A 17,179-nucleotide genomic window follows, 5' to 3' on the forward strand; every position below is an offset into this window, starting at 1 on the left:
GCTGGCATTTGCCTCCTGTCAAGCACAGTCCCTAATGACAACAGTGAGGGTTCATAGCACTTGCCACATGCCCTTCTTTAATCCTCCCAATGGCCCTGGGGAGATAGGTACTATTAGCATCACCCTCCCCATATAACAGACCTGAAAACCAAGGCTTGCAGGGTCCCCAGAACCAGAAAGGGTTGGAGAGGAGGCCCAAAGCTGCTTGTCTGACTCTAGAACTTTGTCTTCCATCAAAGAACCAGCACGGCCTCAGGGATCTCTTCCCCAGATACTGGACTCATTTCTAGTCTTCCATTCCAGGACTGCATTGCCTAGTTTTTATATGGACTTGACATAAGCTAGTTATCTGACAATGGAAGAAAAGTGACTCCATAGGATTGGCCTATAGACAAGTCTGTGGGATATTGTCTGATTAATGACAAATGTGGAAAGGCCTAGCCCATCGTGGGCAGTGCCATCCCTGGGCAGTGGTTCTTGCTGGATAAGAAAGCAGGCTGAGCAAGCCATGAGGAACAAGCCAGTAAGCAGCACTCCTCCATGGTGTTTGCTTCAGTTCCTGCCTCCAGGTTCTTGTCCTGAGTCCCTGCCCTGTCTTCCCTGCATGATGGACAAGCAGTAAGTTTGTCTTCTCTCTCCAAGTTGCTTTTGGTCATAGTGTTTTATCATAAAATAGAAACCCCAACTAAGACTAAAACGAGGTAACTTTTTTTTTCCAGTTAACTTTATTTTACTGTCACATTTCCTTGTATATGCCAAATAACTGAGCTGACTCTGCATTTAAACAGATTTTTTTTACTGGATTCTCATGCATACGCTCTTGTATAAAACAACTGAGATCATTTATATTTTAAAGAGGAAGAAATTGAGGCATAAGAAGCTCAAGGTCGCAATACTTTCAGGACCTGAAGTCACAGATTCTACTGCTCATAGAGCAGCTATGGCTTCAACAACATGACAGGTCACAGCTAGAAAGTTGACACGTTTGTAATCCTAGCACTCAGGAGCACAGAGACAGGAAGAGTATGTCTAAGGCCAGCCTGGCCTGAACAGACCCTGTCTAAATAAAACCCAATGGATTCCACTGTCATTCTCTTTTTTTTTTTTTTTTTGGCTTCCACTATTCAGATATAAGTTTTCAAGAGAGGGCTGGGTCTGAGGAGAGTAGGAATCCCAAGGGTGAAGCTGTTGTCTTGTTAAATGGTCATGCAGACAAATGACCTTCTAAGTATTTATATCACAGATGGTGATGCTCTTAACTCTGGTCAGAGAAAGATCTTCTTCTAGTGGGTAATGGTTAGTGCACTGACTCATAACTGGTCAAGGAGCCGACCCTGAGAGCTAAGCTCTCAGCTGCGGGTGAGTCATCTACATCAACTGGCCCCAGCCAAGGTTCAGGGAATGTTGAGGAAAAGGGGTCAGAAAGGATGGAAGAGCCGACAGATGGGGAGGAAAGCTGTGAAACGCTGATTTCTGGACACACCATGTGGCTATGGCACTGTCAGTTCACAGCCATGGGCCTTCACAAGACCAAACCCGTCTAAATCCCAGCAGGGATGGAGAGGGGCCCTCTGAGGCGCTGCTCCTGGAGGAGTGGCTGGCAGTTGACAGCTGCTGAAGGAAGGACGGTCCCTCCTCTGGGGTTATGGCCACTGGTGGCTCATGCGTGGGCACATGAGCACTAATCGTTCTCAGGAGGTGAGCAGTAACACCAACCAAAAGGAGAGTAAGTGAAGATAGAGTGAGGCGGGGGGAAGCTGAGGGGCCGTTGGAAGGAGAGAGTAGTTTTGGGTGGTGTGATAAAGAATACATTGCATAAATACATGGAACATTCAAAGGATGAATAAAAATATCTTCAAAGAAGGCTGGGATACTTTCAATTTTTTAATTGCTCTGTCTTTGTTTGTTTGTTATGACTGAGCACAAGCTGTAATTCTAGCAGTCCCTCAAGCCTGGGAGGTGTCTTCAGAGTGCATATCCAGCCTCTGAGATCATCATTCCTAACACTTAGGCCCTGAGTTTTGCTTACATATATGATGCTTTTTAACCCTTTAAAAACTGGTTGAGAATCCCTAATTCCAAATGCTTGGGACCAGAACTGCTTTGAGTTTCAAAACTTTGGGATCCTGGAATATTCACATTTATGCAAATATCTTGGGATGGAGCCAAGTCTGAACATGAAATTAATTTATGTCCCTTACAGGCCTTATGCCCACAACCTGAAAGTAACTATATTTGATTATTTTTTTAATAATTTTACATGTGAGTTTGATGGTATATGTCTTAGGGTTTCTAGTGCCGGGATGAAATACCATGATCAAAAGCAATTTCAAAAGGAAAGGGTTTATTTGGCTTACACTTCCATACTGAAGTTCATCACTGAAGGAATATAGGCAGGAACCCAAGCAGGACAAAAACCAGGAGGCAGGAGCTGATGCAGAGCCCGTGGAGGGGTGCTGTTTACTGGCTTGCAACTCATGGTTTGCTCAGCCTGCTTTCTTACAGAACCCAGGACCAGCAGCCCAGGGATGGCACCGCCCACAATGGACTAGGCCCTCCCCCATCAAGCACTGATTAAGAACATGTCCTACAGGCTTGTCTGCAGCCAAATCTTATGAAGGCATTTTTTTTTCTTTCTCTGTCTCTGTTTTTGTCTGATTGTTTCACTGTGTATCCCTAACTGGCCTGGAACTTGCTCTGTAGACCAGGTTGGCTTCCAACTCCCAGAGATCTGCTTGCCTCTGCATCCCAAGTACTGAGAGTGCACCACCACTGGCTGGCTAGAGGCATTTTCTTAATCGATGCTCCCTCCTCCCTGATGACTTTAGTTTGTGTTGAGTTGACATATAACTAGCCAGCACAAGATAGAATTTTCCCCTGTGGCATGATGTTGGTGTTGGGGCTGGGGCTAGATCTCGGTTGATACACTGCTTGCCTGGCATGCAGAAGGCCATGGGCTTCATGCCCAATACTGTATAAAACTGAAATTATGAGCTTATGCCCATAATCTCAGCACTCAGGAGGCAGAGGTGACATGAGCAGAAGTGTAGGGCCAACCTTTGCTAGAGACTCTAAGAAGAAAAGAGTTACACATTTTGGGTATTCTCATTAGAGATGTTCAGCCTGGGAGTTTAGAATGACAAGGGTCAGCTGGGCAGTGGTGGTACACACCTGTAATCCCAGCGCTCTGGGAAGCAGAGGCAGGTGGATCTCTGAGTTCAAGGCCAGCCTGGTCTACAAATGGAGTCCAGGACACCAAGGTTACACAGGGAAATCTTGTCTTTAAAAACAAAAACAAAAACAATTAAGAGTCTCTCCTTGTCTGTCTATAATATCTAGAAAGCAGTGTGTTGTGGCACATGTCTGACTTCAATGAATTTTTTTCTTAATTATACCTTAAGCAGGATGTCATCCACCATTCACTCTGGCAAACCTACAGACAATAAGGGCCATGGGGGAATAGCATTCCTCTTACAGATTTTCTGTCTTTCAAACAATTAATATGTGTTAAGTGTTTTTTTGTTTTTTAAATTATTTTTACTATTTTATATGGATGTCTTCCTGCATAAATGTCCGTGCATGGTGTGTGTGCCTGGTACCTCTGGAGGGCATTGCATCCCCTGGATCTGGAGTTATACATGGCTGTTGAAAGAAATGAGGACATGATCGTTCCAAGTTTTGGTAAAGGAAGAAGATTTTATTGTAGATATGAGGGAGAGTACAGTCAGAGGCATCTGGAAGAGTCTGGGCTGAACAGGGCCATGAGAGGAGAGGAAGATGGGAGAGGGAGAGGGAGAGAAGAGAAAGATAGAAGAGTAATAGGGCAAGTGGACCAGTAGAGGAGCCAAAGACCAAGAGAACCAAAAGGACCAAGAAGACCAAGAGAGAGGGGCCAGAAGAGAACTGAGAGAGAGGAGAGGGGAAGAGAGGAGAGACAGAGCCAGAGAGCCAGAGAGAGAACAAGAGAGGAGCCAGAAGAACAAATGGCTGAAATGGCAGGATTATATAGGAAAGTGAAGCTGGGGTGAGAGAAAGGAAGCCTTTGGGCTGGAGAGGTTTATGGTAGGAAGTGTGGTGGGAAGAATTGAGAGGAGCCACAGGTACTGAATGAGCCCAGAGGCCTGCATATGCTTTGGTGTGCTGATAGGCACCCAAGTTAACCATTTGTGTGACCTAACATTTGTGATCCACCATGTAGGTGCTGGAAACCTAACCCAGGTCCTCTGGAAGAGCAGCCAGAGCTCTTAATCACTGAACCATCTTTCCAACTCCTAAGCATATTTTTTCAAACGTTTTTTGTTTGAATGATGATGATGTGTGTGTGTCTGTGTAGGTGTGTGTGTGTGTGTGTGTGTGTGTGTGTGTGTGTTAGCTGAACAGAAACACACAAATGAAAAAATGAACACAGCCAAGACTGGAAGAACCTCCCAGACAAGTCCAGCCCCGACTGCTGTTGATTCAGAGAATAAATGGAAGCTAAATAAACAGACGTAATTTTAAGCCACTAATGGAAGCTATTTTTGCGGCAGAAAGTTAACTGATGCTGTTTGGGCTTCACAACTGAAACACAACTTATGGTGCAGTGATGCTATCTCCCATCTGGCAGTTAGTCAAGACTGCTACCTCAGCCATCTGGCAGAAAGCCCTGCCCCTGCAGACAAAGCTTCAAGCCAGAGGGGGAGAGTCACACTACGAAGCCACTGCCCTTCATTTGTAAGAGAACCCTGGGGTCACCCTTGGGACAGGGCCGTTGACTTTGTCTTTAAAGCCTTGTTCTCAAAGCTGGACTTTGATTTTTCAGAAACAAAGACAACTTCCAGCCAAGTCTGGGAATGAAGTAATCAATGCCCCTTTGTTAGGAGGAGAACAAGAAAAGAAACACAACTATAAAGTTATAATAAGATTTTTCTTGCATCGCTCACAAACTGGGTCTGACAGCAGTTTTAAGAGTCACCATGGGAACTGTTTTTTCTTTAAAAAATTAAAACCATTAAAACATTTTTAAGTTTGTTATGTAGAAATTATACATATTTATGGGTTATCTCGTGGTGCTTTGGCATCTGTTCTCATGCAGTGTACAATGCTCAAGTTGAGCTGAGCATATCTGCTCACGTGGTTCATATCTCTGCAGTGATTACATTGCATAATGGGAAGTAGTTCTTGCACTGATGGCCATGATGAATGCTAACTCTGGAACCAGGGTCCTAGGTTCAGACCCTGGCTCTTCCTCTTAGTAGTCTCATGAGTTGGGCGCCTCACTGAACCTCAGTTCCTTCAGTCACAGAGTAGGGAAGACAAAGGCATCCAATACCAGAGTCACATTGATGATAGTACAAGGCTGGGCGTAGTACTCAGTTGGTAGAATTTGCCTCCCATGCAGGAGGCCCTGAGCTTGATCCCCAGCACTGACTAAAACTGAGCATAGTGTAACCTCAGAACCATGGAGGTAGAAACAGGAGGTTCAGAAACTCAAGGATAGCCTTGGCTACATACCCAATTCCAGGCCAGCCTGGGCTACATGAGACCCAAACTCAAAACACCACCACCAAAACCAGATCACAGAGTCAAGCAGTGTGATGGTCTGAATGATGTCCCCCGTATCTTCAGCGTTTGAATGTTTGGTCTCCAGTTTGGGGAGGTTTGGGAAGTGTGCCACTGAGGGCAGGTTTTAAAAGCTTAAAGACTTGGTGCCATGTTGAGTTAGCTCTGTTTCCTGCTCACAGTTTGAGACGTGAGCTCTCAGCTTCCAATTCCAGTTACTGTGTCTTCTACCTGCTATCCCCACCACCATGGAATCTAACTCTCTGCAACCATAAGCCCAAAATAAACTCCTTCACTAAGTTGCCTTGGCTATGGTATTTTATCACAGCAACAAAGAAGTAATTAATACAATCAGCCTCTGCCATACAGGAAGCACTCACAAGTGACTCCAAGCTGGCCTCTGCCACTGACACAGTCACTGATAACATAGATCATTGCAAAGCAGCCCCTACTTTGAGTCATTATTCATTTAGGTGCAAAACGCTCAAATATGAACTTGGGCTTGGCTGTTGGGACCCATGTATTCGTCATGATTGTTTTTTGGCTTGTTGAGTTTCATCTTTCTAGATGAGAAAGGACCATTTTCTCTATCATTTGCTTAGAAAGTCATCTCCTGGAGTGAATTTGCTGAATTTGCAGAACTGATTGGCATCTTGGTTCAGCAAGGTTCTGACCTTGTAAATGCAAATAAGATATTCCTTCTTTCCAGACTGCAGTTTCCACACTTGAAGCTGCTAAGCACAGCAGCTTCACCATCAGGGTGTTCTCCAGAACGAATGGAATCTCTTACACAAACACTGAGTGAGGAAGGCCGGCCCGGAATAAAGGCGGCACTCCTGCTTGAGATTTGCTGAGAGCTTGAGTGTTCTTGCACACACAAAAGGTAATTACATGCTGTGCTCTGAGTGTCCCTGTTCCCACCGAATTCATCTGCTGAAATCCTACTCCCCAAGTCAAAGGCATCAAGAGGAGGGGCCTTCAGAAAGTAAATTAGGTCATATGAGTAGAGCCTGTGAGGGCAACTGAAACAAGCATTGAGAAGCTGTTTTTCCTAAAAAGCATGGCCACCTCAGTTGGGCCACAAAGTAACTGAACCCAGGGTGAAAGCCTGACATCTCTGCCTTCCTTCTGTATCTGTCCCCTTCACGTTGGCTGAGGGCACAGATAAATCACTGTCCCTAATCTTTCTCCAGTCACTGTGGATTCTTCACATCACAATTGTGCATGATGGTGAAGACACACTGAGGAGGCCTAAGGGTAGGATGGATTCCTCTGTAGGACTGTAATGGAGCCAAAGACCAACCAGAGCCCACCTTAGCCAGGCCTGCTTAATAACGCCCGCTCCTTGTCCTCTGCCCCACTTCTTTCTATATTTAAACTTAAAAAATCACGGCAGCACCCCAAAGACAGACTCGAGTCCATGTACCTCTTGTAACTGCTCCTCTTCTCAATGTGGCCATATTGAATAAATCTCCTGTCTCTGCTTTTTGCAATCACTTGTCTCTTTAAGTGGGATGGGTGGCTGAGCCTGGCTTTGTGGGAAGGGACTGTGAAAGGCCAGGCTTTTGGTCCTAGAAACTCCAGTTGTGGGATTAACAGCCCCATAAAAAGAGGCCCATGTTAGGACAGCACAGGAGACACCCTGCCAGCACCATCAGAAGGGCATGTGGCGCTTGCCCGTAAACCTTGCACATGGAGAGTGAAGGCAAGAGTGCAGGCCATCCGCAGCTACATAGTGAGTTAGAAACCAACCCGCCCTGCATAAGACCATATTTTTTTTGGGGGGGTGGGGGGAAGTTGTACAAGTCGGAGGAAGGGGTTGTACTATTGGTGAATCGGGAAGAAGGCTCTACTTGAGGCAGCTAGAAAGAGGAAATGGATGGATATGAAGGCGCTTGCCTTTAATCCCAGCACTTGAGAGGCAGAGGCAAGCAGATCTCTGAGTTTAAGGCTGTGTCGGTCTACATAGTGAATTCCAGAACATCCAAGGCCACATAGTAAGACTGTCTCACACACAAAAAAGGAGGAGGTGGTAGAGGAGGAGAAGATATGGGAAGGGAAAGAACTCTAAAGGCCTTCGCCCCTGCTGCCTGAGAATAAATATTTTTACAAATACTGTTACAAACCTGCAGCTATACCAAAACAATACTGGATACGCTACTTGAAGAAGGAAAGATCTGTCTCACTTGCTTAGATTTCAGCACATGCTGTCGTAAATGTGGCAAAGTAAATCGTGGCAGAAGCTGGCACAAATAGACTGTTTGCCTCATAAGAGCTAGAAGCAAAGAGAAAGTGAGGAAGGTCACACCCGATGACCTAACTTCTGTCCACTTGTCTGTCTGTCTCACACACACACACACACACACACACACACACACACACACACACACACCACCCTACAATTAAAGGTTTCACCACTTCTCAGTGAAGCCACAGGGCAGGGACTTAACCACCAAACCCTGACGATCTCCACTATTTACCTCCACAGAGAAACAGTAGATCCGAGCACCTGTAGGCCCACTTAAGAAATTCCCACTTACAGGGCCTGGGAGAGGTTTCAGTCAGCAGGTCAAGCAAGCATTTGGTACACAAGCACAAATACCGGAAAAGGGATCCTTAGAACCCGCATAAGGCTGGGGGCAGAAGGAAGTGTATCTGTAGCTCCAGTGAGAGATGAGACAGACAGGAGAAACCTCCATTGAGAAATGAGAAACAGAGAAGAATCCCCTGCCTAGAGACGAGAGAAAGAGAGGATCCACTGAAGCCTGCCAGGCCAGTATCTGGCTTATACAGTGGTGGACAAGAGATCCTGTCTCAAAAAGGTGAAAGTAAGGAATGACACCTAAAACTGCCTGCTGACTTCTATGGTGTGCTATGGCACACACATGCCTGTACTCATAGACCACAAACACAAAGGTTCGTCGCACACATAAACACACAAAGATTTTTAAGAAGAAGAAAGCATCTCTGGTGTGTAATAGCGACAGCAGATTAACAAAAGGTTGCCAGCCTCTGTAACATCACTTAACTGCCATCTTCAAAACAGGCCCTGGCTTTGGAAGAACAATATTCATCCACTAAACATTCAGCTACTTTGGAGCCACACTGTGAAGCAAAACAGAAAATAAGGAAATCAAGCATAAATAAGCATAAGTCTGCTTTTTAAGATTAAACTACAAGTCAGAAGTTATTCTTGAGTCATATCGAGATAAAATGTCAAGAGTCCCAGTAAGCCATGAATGACTCTACTGTTTCAGAACCATTTGGATGTGAGTTTGGTGGCTGGTGACAGACAGAAATGCCCCAGTTGTGTGAGCTTGTTTGGTGGTTGCTTGCTGCTCATTTGAAGCTTCGATGCCCAGTGACAGGGTGAGGGTAACAGCTGGGTGGGAAAAGACAAATCAGAATAGCAGGCATTCCACTTGCAGATGACAAGTGTGGAGGCTGAAATAATAGCATTTTTAAACCTTCAAAAATAGTCCAACCAAAGACCACACAAACACGGAAGGGAAAAATGGAAAGAATCATATTTAATTAAAAAATCCTAAATGAAGCCGAGTACGGTAACGCACACCTATAATCCCAGCACTCAGGAGGCAGAGGCAGACCAGATCTCTGTAAATTAGAGGCAAGTGTGGTCTACAAAGTGAGTCCAGAACAGGCAGTGCTAAACATAGAAACCCTGTATCAAAAAACAACAACAATAAATCCTAAGTCAGGAAAGGGAAAAAGTGAATATCAATTCACCTACCTTGGATATGTGTGACATTCAAAGACCTGAGCATCTTGGGAGATAGGGAAGAAGCTAACATTTCTTGGTACCCATGAGAATTGCTAAGTAAATATTATTTGCATACTTCCTCCTAGTAACAGGACTTATTCTGGTATCTCCTTAATAGCTGAGGAAATTGAACTCAATTTTTTAAAGATTTTTTTTTATTATTTATGTGTGTGTGGGTGTGTCTGTGTGCCGCATGTGTGCAGGTGCCCAAAGGGGCCAGAAGAGGGCATCAGATCCCCCGGAGCTGGAGTCACAGGCAGTTGTTAGCGAGCTGACATGAGTGCTTACATCCTCTGCAAGAACAGCAAGTACTGCTATGCTACCTCTCCATCCCCAAACCCAGATTATTTAAGGCCATAGTGCAAAAAGATGGTCAAATGTGATTCTGGGCTTGCCTTTGACATTGATCCATCCCTACAAATGGACACTCTTTAAGAACCCACATTTTTTTTGGGGGGGTGCATGCTTTTAACCAGAACACCCGAGAGGCAGATCTCTGAGTTTGAGGCCAGCCTGGTCTACAGAGTGGAATTCTGGGACAGCCAAGGCTACACAGACAAACCCTGTCGAAGAAGAAGGAGGAAGAGGAGAAGCAGAAGGAGGAGGAGGAGGAGGAGGAGGAGGAGGAGGAGGAGGAGGAGGAGGAGGAGGAGAAAGGGAGGAGGAGCTCTCAGTCCTCCCCTCCTCCTCTGCCTCAGCCTCCTAGTGTAGGATGCTGCATCTGATGTTTAGACTGTTCTCATTTACTCAGCCACAGCTCATCTGCTGGGTGTTAAAGATGAAACACAAGTTGGCACAAGCCTGCCTCATTAATCCCCAATACACACAGAAATACCTTGGATTCTTTGAAAGCGGTTCATCATTGCCTGAAGCTGGAAACTGTTTTGGTCCCTTTATTTCAAACTTATTTGTGAAATATTAGATATGCAGCCTTCAATGTGAAATCTTAATTATGGCCCTCTTAACTGATTTCATACTTCCTGAAGGGTGTAAATTAGAAGAGTCGCAGCGGAGTGAATGAGAGGACCACTGTGAACACAGCTGCCCTAGGTCCCAAAAGGAATTCCAGCATCGGCTCCACTCTTGCTGTTCCTCCTCTCCAGTCAATCTTGTGAAAAACATCAGACACACAAGACAGAAGAGCAACCTCTCCACCGGCCTCCTTCCACTACAGGGTTTACTAGTGTCTGTGGCTTTCAGGACAGAGCGGGGCCTGAGAGCTTACTCTGACTCCATGGGGGCCCATGATCACTTGACTTCACTCATACGAAGATAAGCTGTGTGTGCGCACCTGCCTGTACAACCGTGCATGGCATATGCCAGGCTTTGAGCCCATGTACTTATGCTTGTGTGGTAAGCACTCTTACTCGCCGGGCCACGTCACCTGCAGATGTTCTGTAAGTCTGCAGACAAAGACTCCACTGCGGTCATTTCGTTGTTTCGTCACATCCCATCCCATGTTCAACTTAATAAAAGGCTACAGCACACTGAACCTACTCCAACCAGCAGCAAGATATAAAAAAGGGCAGGACCAGGGTCAGCGGGTAAAACGCTTGCAGCACATGCATGAGAACCTAAGCTCAGATCCCAGGGCACACATAAAAGCTGCATAGAGTGGTGCGCCTGTGCAATCCTCATCACCGGGGCCTCAGGAGCCAGCCAGTCTAGCTCAGAAGGTAAGGTCCAAGTTCACCAAGGGACACTGGCAAGTAATAATGTGGAGGGCAATAAGAGGATAATTGAAGCACACCGACCTCTGGCCTCCACACAAGGACACACAGGTGAGTGCGCACCCCTACCCCATGCAACTACCCATTTACCACAAAAACAAAGTGGGGAGGGACGGAGCGGGAGGGAGGGGAGGAGGGGGAAATGGTGGAAGGTGAGGTGACAGAGAGGTCATCTGGTTTCTCATTCAGCGGCAAGAACTGAAGTGACCGGAAAGGAACCAGAAACAATGGCTGGCCGGCAGCGAGCTCTACACTCCGGCCACCCCAGCCCCTCATCCTCACTGCCCCCAGCTGCACCTGGCCTCTGTTAATCATCATAGAGAGAAGGGAGGGTAGATCCTAAATGAGAAAACAAGTAATGAGCAGAAGCCATCGAGCCTGTGACAGGAAGTAAGAATTCAAAGAGCTTAGCCTTCAGAACCTAAGACCAGTAGCCACCCGTTTCCCCGAAAACGGCAGTGAAGGGAGTGTTGGCATTTCCAGAGCTGTGCAGAGCTTCACTCTGTCTACACAGAGAGATGAGAGCCCAGGCTTGGGATCACCTAAGGTGCCCTCTGTCACTCGATAGCTGGATGAACCCAGATAAATTGAATTTCCCTGGGTTTTTAGACCTTCCGCCAGGAGGGTTGGAGTGGGAAAAAAGAGGGCTTAGTTTAGAAAGTTCCCGGGATGGACCGAGCCGATGAGTGGCAAGCACTGGCAGGCTGCCAACAATGAATAAAGGGAGATGACAGCTCCTCTCACCTTCCTGACTGTTATTTCTTCTCCTTCTTCCTCAATTTTATCCATGCTTGAGGTGCATGTGTGCGTGTCTGCGTGTGTGTGGAGGCTACGGGACAGCTTCGAGTGTCATTCATCCTCAGGTGGCTTCCACCTTGTTTTGTTTTGTTTTGTTTTTTTGAGGCAGGGTCTCTCACTGGGACCTGGGGCTTACCTAGTTGGCGAGGCCGGTTAGACAAGCACATGCCATGAAGACTGGATTTTACATAGGTACTAGGGATCCAACTCAGGTCCTTGTGCTTACACAGCAAGCATCTGACTGGCTGAGCCACCTCCCCAGAGCCTCTATTTCCAATGGCTACTACAACAGCAGGCCAAACAGTGAAGGTGGGGGGGGGGGTCTTCCCTGCTCCGATCCTGGAAATGCTGTCAATCACTTCTCTGTCCTTTTTGGTATACAGTCTACCTCAGCAAAGCTGCACTGTGTTTACTGTGGCCTGGCCGGGTGTAGTAGCAAGATAGGGGAAAGCGCCTCAGTTTGAATGCACAAGTTTCCTACACAGCAATGTGGAGAAGACCCATTATGCCTTACGTGGGTGGAAGAGATGAAGCTCCTGTCCCCCTCTATACCCCAGAGCCCCAGAGATAGCTGACCTAGGAGGGAGCCTAGTGCTGGGGTTTGGCTTTGCTGAGCAGCCATGCAGGCTGAGGGCCAGAGAAGAACTGCTCAGGATCCCGCAGGTGCATGATGAAGACAGAGAAGCTTCTAGAGCTCAGTAAGGTACTGCTTGACAGGTGTGACTGAGGCCCCCTTTCCCTTTTCCCATAAAGACATCAAATACCCGAGCCTACTTTATGAAATCACTGGAGAGCTGGTTCTCCCCACCCCTATCCCTCCTGGGACTAGGACCCAGTGTTGAGTCACCCCAAGAACCAGGATCAGGGGGAGGTCACATCTGAGAGGGACTTGTTGCACAGGGACACGAAGCTGAACCGGAGCTAATATTTACTGAGAGCTCTGCAGGTTCGGGTCTGCCCTGTACACTGCATGGCCTGCCTTGTTTTATAACTGTAAGAATCCCTCGGGCAACACTGTAACTGTCCTCATTTCGCACGTGTGGAAACTGCAATTGACTTGGAAGATGAAAGCCTCCCATTTCACAGAGGTTCACACCAGAGCCTAAGAGTCAGACCAGCCATTGTACTTTTTTTACTTTGATGCTAGGGTTTAAACCCCAGGGCCTTTGTACACGCTAGAATAAGAGCTACGCTACTGACCCCTTCAGCCCTTTTAAATTTCTAAAGAGACATCATCAACCAAGTTGACAAGGCTAGTCTTCACCTTGTCTTAAGAAGCTGAGACAGCGGGTGTGTGCACCATACCTGCCAGAGGTAGACTTAGAAATGATGGGACATCATCTACAGAGTCTTGCTCTTCACCAAGGCCTGATTTACTTACTGTTAATTACTGTTAGGGAATCAGGCTGGGCCATTTGCCAGCCACTAAGCTTTCTCCCACTACTTACTGAAACTCAGGGGAATAAGTCCAACAGAGTGGCCTTCCAAAAAAGAAGATGCTGGCCAAGGACATAGTAACAACTGTGCATCTTAATGTCCAGCTGTGTGCACTCATCGAGGACCAACTACCTCTGCTCGCCCTGTGCTAGGGGCTGGGTAGAATATTACTCAGCATTGAGAAGTATGAAACTAGCTAGGCCATGGTGGCACATTCCTTTAATCCCAGCACTGTGGAGGCAGAGGCAGGAGGACCTCTGAGTTCAGCCAGCCTGATCTACAGAGTGAGTTCAAGGACATCGAGGGCTACACAGAGAAACCCTGTCTCGAAAAAGAGAAACACAAACCAGAAAAAAAAAAAGAAAGAAAGAAAGAGAAGTAGAAAACTAAGATAGGGAATCTGTCCTCAGAAGGCTTAAAATAGTTGGAGAGGCAGGCATGTATAAAATTAAATATATGTGGGCTAAGAATGTCCTAATTAAGGCTGTCTGAATTTACCATAAAAGGAGGAACAGATGAGTACTGTGAAATCTGAGAGCTAGGATCAGTTGCTTCTCCTTTGGCCTTCAGGGACCTGGGAACCTGGAAGATGTGTCCCCGCAGCTGAGTCTGGAAAACAACTAGCGCTTAAATATGCAGAAGACTGGAGCTCAAGGAGTGCTTTCTAAAATAAGGAGGAACAAATGCACACAGGCCCTGAAGTGGGAAGCCTGGTATTGGGAGATCTGTTTAGCTGGGGGGGGGGGGGGGTTATTGCCTAGGAAGGAGAGCCAGAGATGGAGGGAGGGAGGCGAGGAAGGAGGGTCAGAGAGGGCCTTAAGAGTCAAGCTGGGAGCCCTTGGCTTCATCACATGGATTTGTCATTGTCAAATGGTATGGTATCCCACGTGATCAAGGTGGTCCCCCTCGTGATGCCAGTGGGAGAGCAGAATCTAATGGGAAGTCCGGGTCACTGGGGTGTGCCATCAAAAGGGACTGTGGACCTCCAACACCTTCTCTCTCTGTTCTCCAGCCTGTGGTGTGAGTGGATTCACTCTGCCTTCTGCAGCCGCCATGGTGCGCTGCCTGGCACAAAGCAACAATGAGCCAGTTGTGAAAGGGAACCTCCAACACTGAGTTTAAAACTAACTAACTTTCTCCCTTTATTAGCTGATTCTCTCAGGTATTTCATTATGGTGACAGAAAGCTAAGACAGTATGCTATGCCAATTCCTAACAGCAGGGTAGTGAATGCCGCTCAGTTGGTAGAACACAGCCTAGTGTGCATAAAACCCTGGCTTTGATCCCCAACAGTGCTTGAAATCACACATGGTAGCACACATTTGTGCTCCCAGCACTCGGGATGTAAAAGCTGGAGGATCAGAAGTTCAAGATAATCCTTGGCCACAGAGTAAGTAAAAACAAAACAGAAAACAAACACACACACACAAACAACAACAACAAAGTCTCAACAAATATGACCGGTCTTTTAAGTCATTGTTGCTTTAAGTAAAGACACCATTGCCTGCCAGGAGGAATAGAGCTCCAAGAGGTGAGCAACCGGGGGAGTGAGCATAGGAGGGAGTCACAGAAAGGACTGAAGGGAAAAGGGTAACATCCAGATCGCACTAAACAGAAGTTGGACATTTTATAGAGCACATGGAAACTATCTCTGCAGCACAGAAAAGTACCAGCGAAGGAGGATGAGTTCCTCTCAGACAGTGACCCTCTGGGATCAGAAGGCCAGCCGTGTGGTCATGCCATTAACTGTGACTACATTTACAGACCGCAGGCTTTGTCTGTCAACTATCTTTCACCATAATTACTGCCTTCTGTCTAAGTGGCATTTTAACTCATTTCATCTGGATTTGAATCCGGGCTCTGCTGTTTGCCTTGAATGCACCGGGAAGCTCTACGTCCTTCACTTTTCTCATCCACAGGACACAGACAACACTAACTGAAAAGAATTTCCTGGGCTGCTGTAAGCGTTGATGGTGCTCTCAGTGAGGAGCCCGGTGCAGAGCGAGTGCTCCAGCAGCAGTTGTTACTCATTTTCCCTCTGGAGGGTGCTGTGGACCACTGTCCTCTGAGCATGGTGGCCACTGCCTTCCCATCTCCGCGAGAGTAGCTGAAGTGCCCAGGAGATTCTCAAGGTCAGGCTTGCTGTTTCTTCACAGAAGGCGGGGTTGGGGAGGATCACTGACCCTCCCCCCTTTCCAGCTACTACTTCCAATACCTTCCCCACCCAAGCTGCCGATGCCAAAACCTCTAATTGTGTGTGGAGGGTTACCTGAAAGGGAGACACCATCTATACAGCAACAAGGAAGTGGCCACCCGTCCAGGCGACGCTTTGCAGTGATGGGCTGGACTTTGGTAAAACTGTTATACTGGTTGGTCACTGGTGCCCTATCTGGGGAGAGTAGACTGTGTCACCCTAGAGAAAGTTCACAAAACAGTGGGGGGAACATCCAAAAGTCTAGATCTCGAAAACTGTATGGGAAACAGCCCTCCAGGTCATCCTTCGGGAGCTGAGAAGAGCAGCCCTGAGGGGTTCTGTTCTGCTGTGACAGGGTCAGTCGATGTGACAGGACCCAGGGAACTTCAGCGTTGTGACAAGCGCCTTCCCTGAGCACTTGATACACAGCACACCTCTCCCGGGGTAGTTTGCACAGAAGCTGGAGGTACTAGCAGAGCATGTTGCTACGAGCTGGGGAGTCAGGGCAGGAAGATCAGGACTTTGAGCATAGCCTGCGGTACATAAGATCCTGTTACAAAACAAACAAATAAAAGGAACAAAACAAACGTCCGAGTACTGACGACAGCCACCCAGACTCTGGCACTATGGTGATGGTGGAGGGGATGGCAGTGCTGCGCCGGGCATGAAGGCGCAGGATTCTATAATTGGCCTGATGAATCATTTGATGAGATGGACAGTACACTTGCTGTTCAGCCGTATATTCAACAGAACATAAGGGCAGACTGCTTCAATACTGACAAAATTCTTGAACCACCTGAAGGTCAAGATGAAGGTGTATGGAAGATGAACATTTAAGGCAATTCTGCCTTGAACTAAATGGACTTACTGTTAAACTTCAGAGTGAATGCCATTCAGATATGTGTGCTCAAGTGACAGCAACTGAACAATGGATTTTTCTTTGTGCAGCTCCTAAAACTCCAAAAGAGTGTCCTGCCATAGATTATACAAGACACACACTTGATGGAGCTGCTTGTCTTCTGAAGAGCAATAAATATTTTCCCGGCAGGGTTAGCATTAAAGACTCATCTGTAGCAAAACTAAGATCAGTGTGCTGTAGGATTTATAGAATATTTTCACATGCCTATTTTCAGCACCGGCAGATATTTGATGAATATGAAAGTGAAACATTTTTATGCCATCGGTTTACTAAATTTGTGATGAAATATAGTTTGATGTCGAAGGATAAGCTGATTGTACCAATTTTAGAAGAAGAAGTTCAGAATTCAGCTTCTGGAAAAAGTGAAGCATGAAGGAAATTATGCAGAACAATGTACTGATCACATAATTAACAATTATGTATACATATATATCATTTTAGACACATCAATCATGTATCCATATTATAGCTTATTTGTTCAGTAAAGGTTTTTTGTATGCTAAGTGTTGCCTTTTAAAATAAGAAATACATTTTAAGTTATTCACTGGTTAAGTTATATTCACTGGTGTGACGCTCATGGTTTTTAAAATAAGTTTAGCCTTATCTGTTTATAATGCCTGTTAATAAAATAATTTACAGTTTGGTTTTAAAAAAAGGAAAAAAAAAAAAAAAAACAACAACAAAAGACCCAAAACCTCCAAACCTAAAGCAACCAATCAAAAAGTTAGCCAATAAAGGAAAAAAAAAAAAAAAAAAAGGAGAAGAGGCCAGAGGAGCAAG

At 46.2% G+C, this 17,179-nt stretch overlaps 1 protein-coding gene and 1 pseudogene across 1 annotated transcript in view; one reads left to right on the forward strand and one right to left on the reverse strand.

Moving 5' to 3' along the window:
* Window positions 1-17,179, reverse strand: part of Iqck (IQ motif containing K) — a 105,741-nt gene that overhangs the window by 71,832 nt on the left and 16,730 nt on the right. The gene's annotated exons all lie outside the window — the stretch shown is intronic.
* Window positions 16,107-16,772, forward strand: LOC129691311 (MOB-like protein phocein; annotated as a pseudogene).

Source organism: Psammomys obesus, unplaced genomic scaffold (genome assembly GCF_907164565.1).
Source record: "Psammomys obesus unplaced genomic scaffold, mPsaObe1.curated_primary_1811, whole genome shotgun sequence".
NCBI classification, from domain to species: Eukaryota; Metazoa; Chordata; class Mammalia; order Rodentia; family Muridae; genus Psammomys; species Psammomys obesus.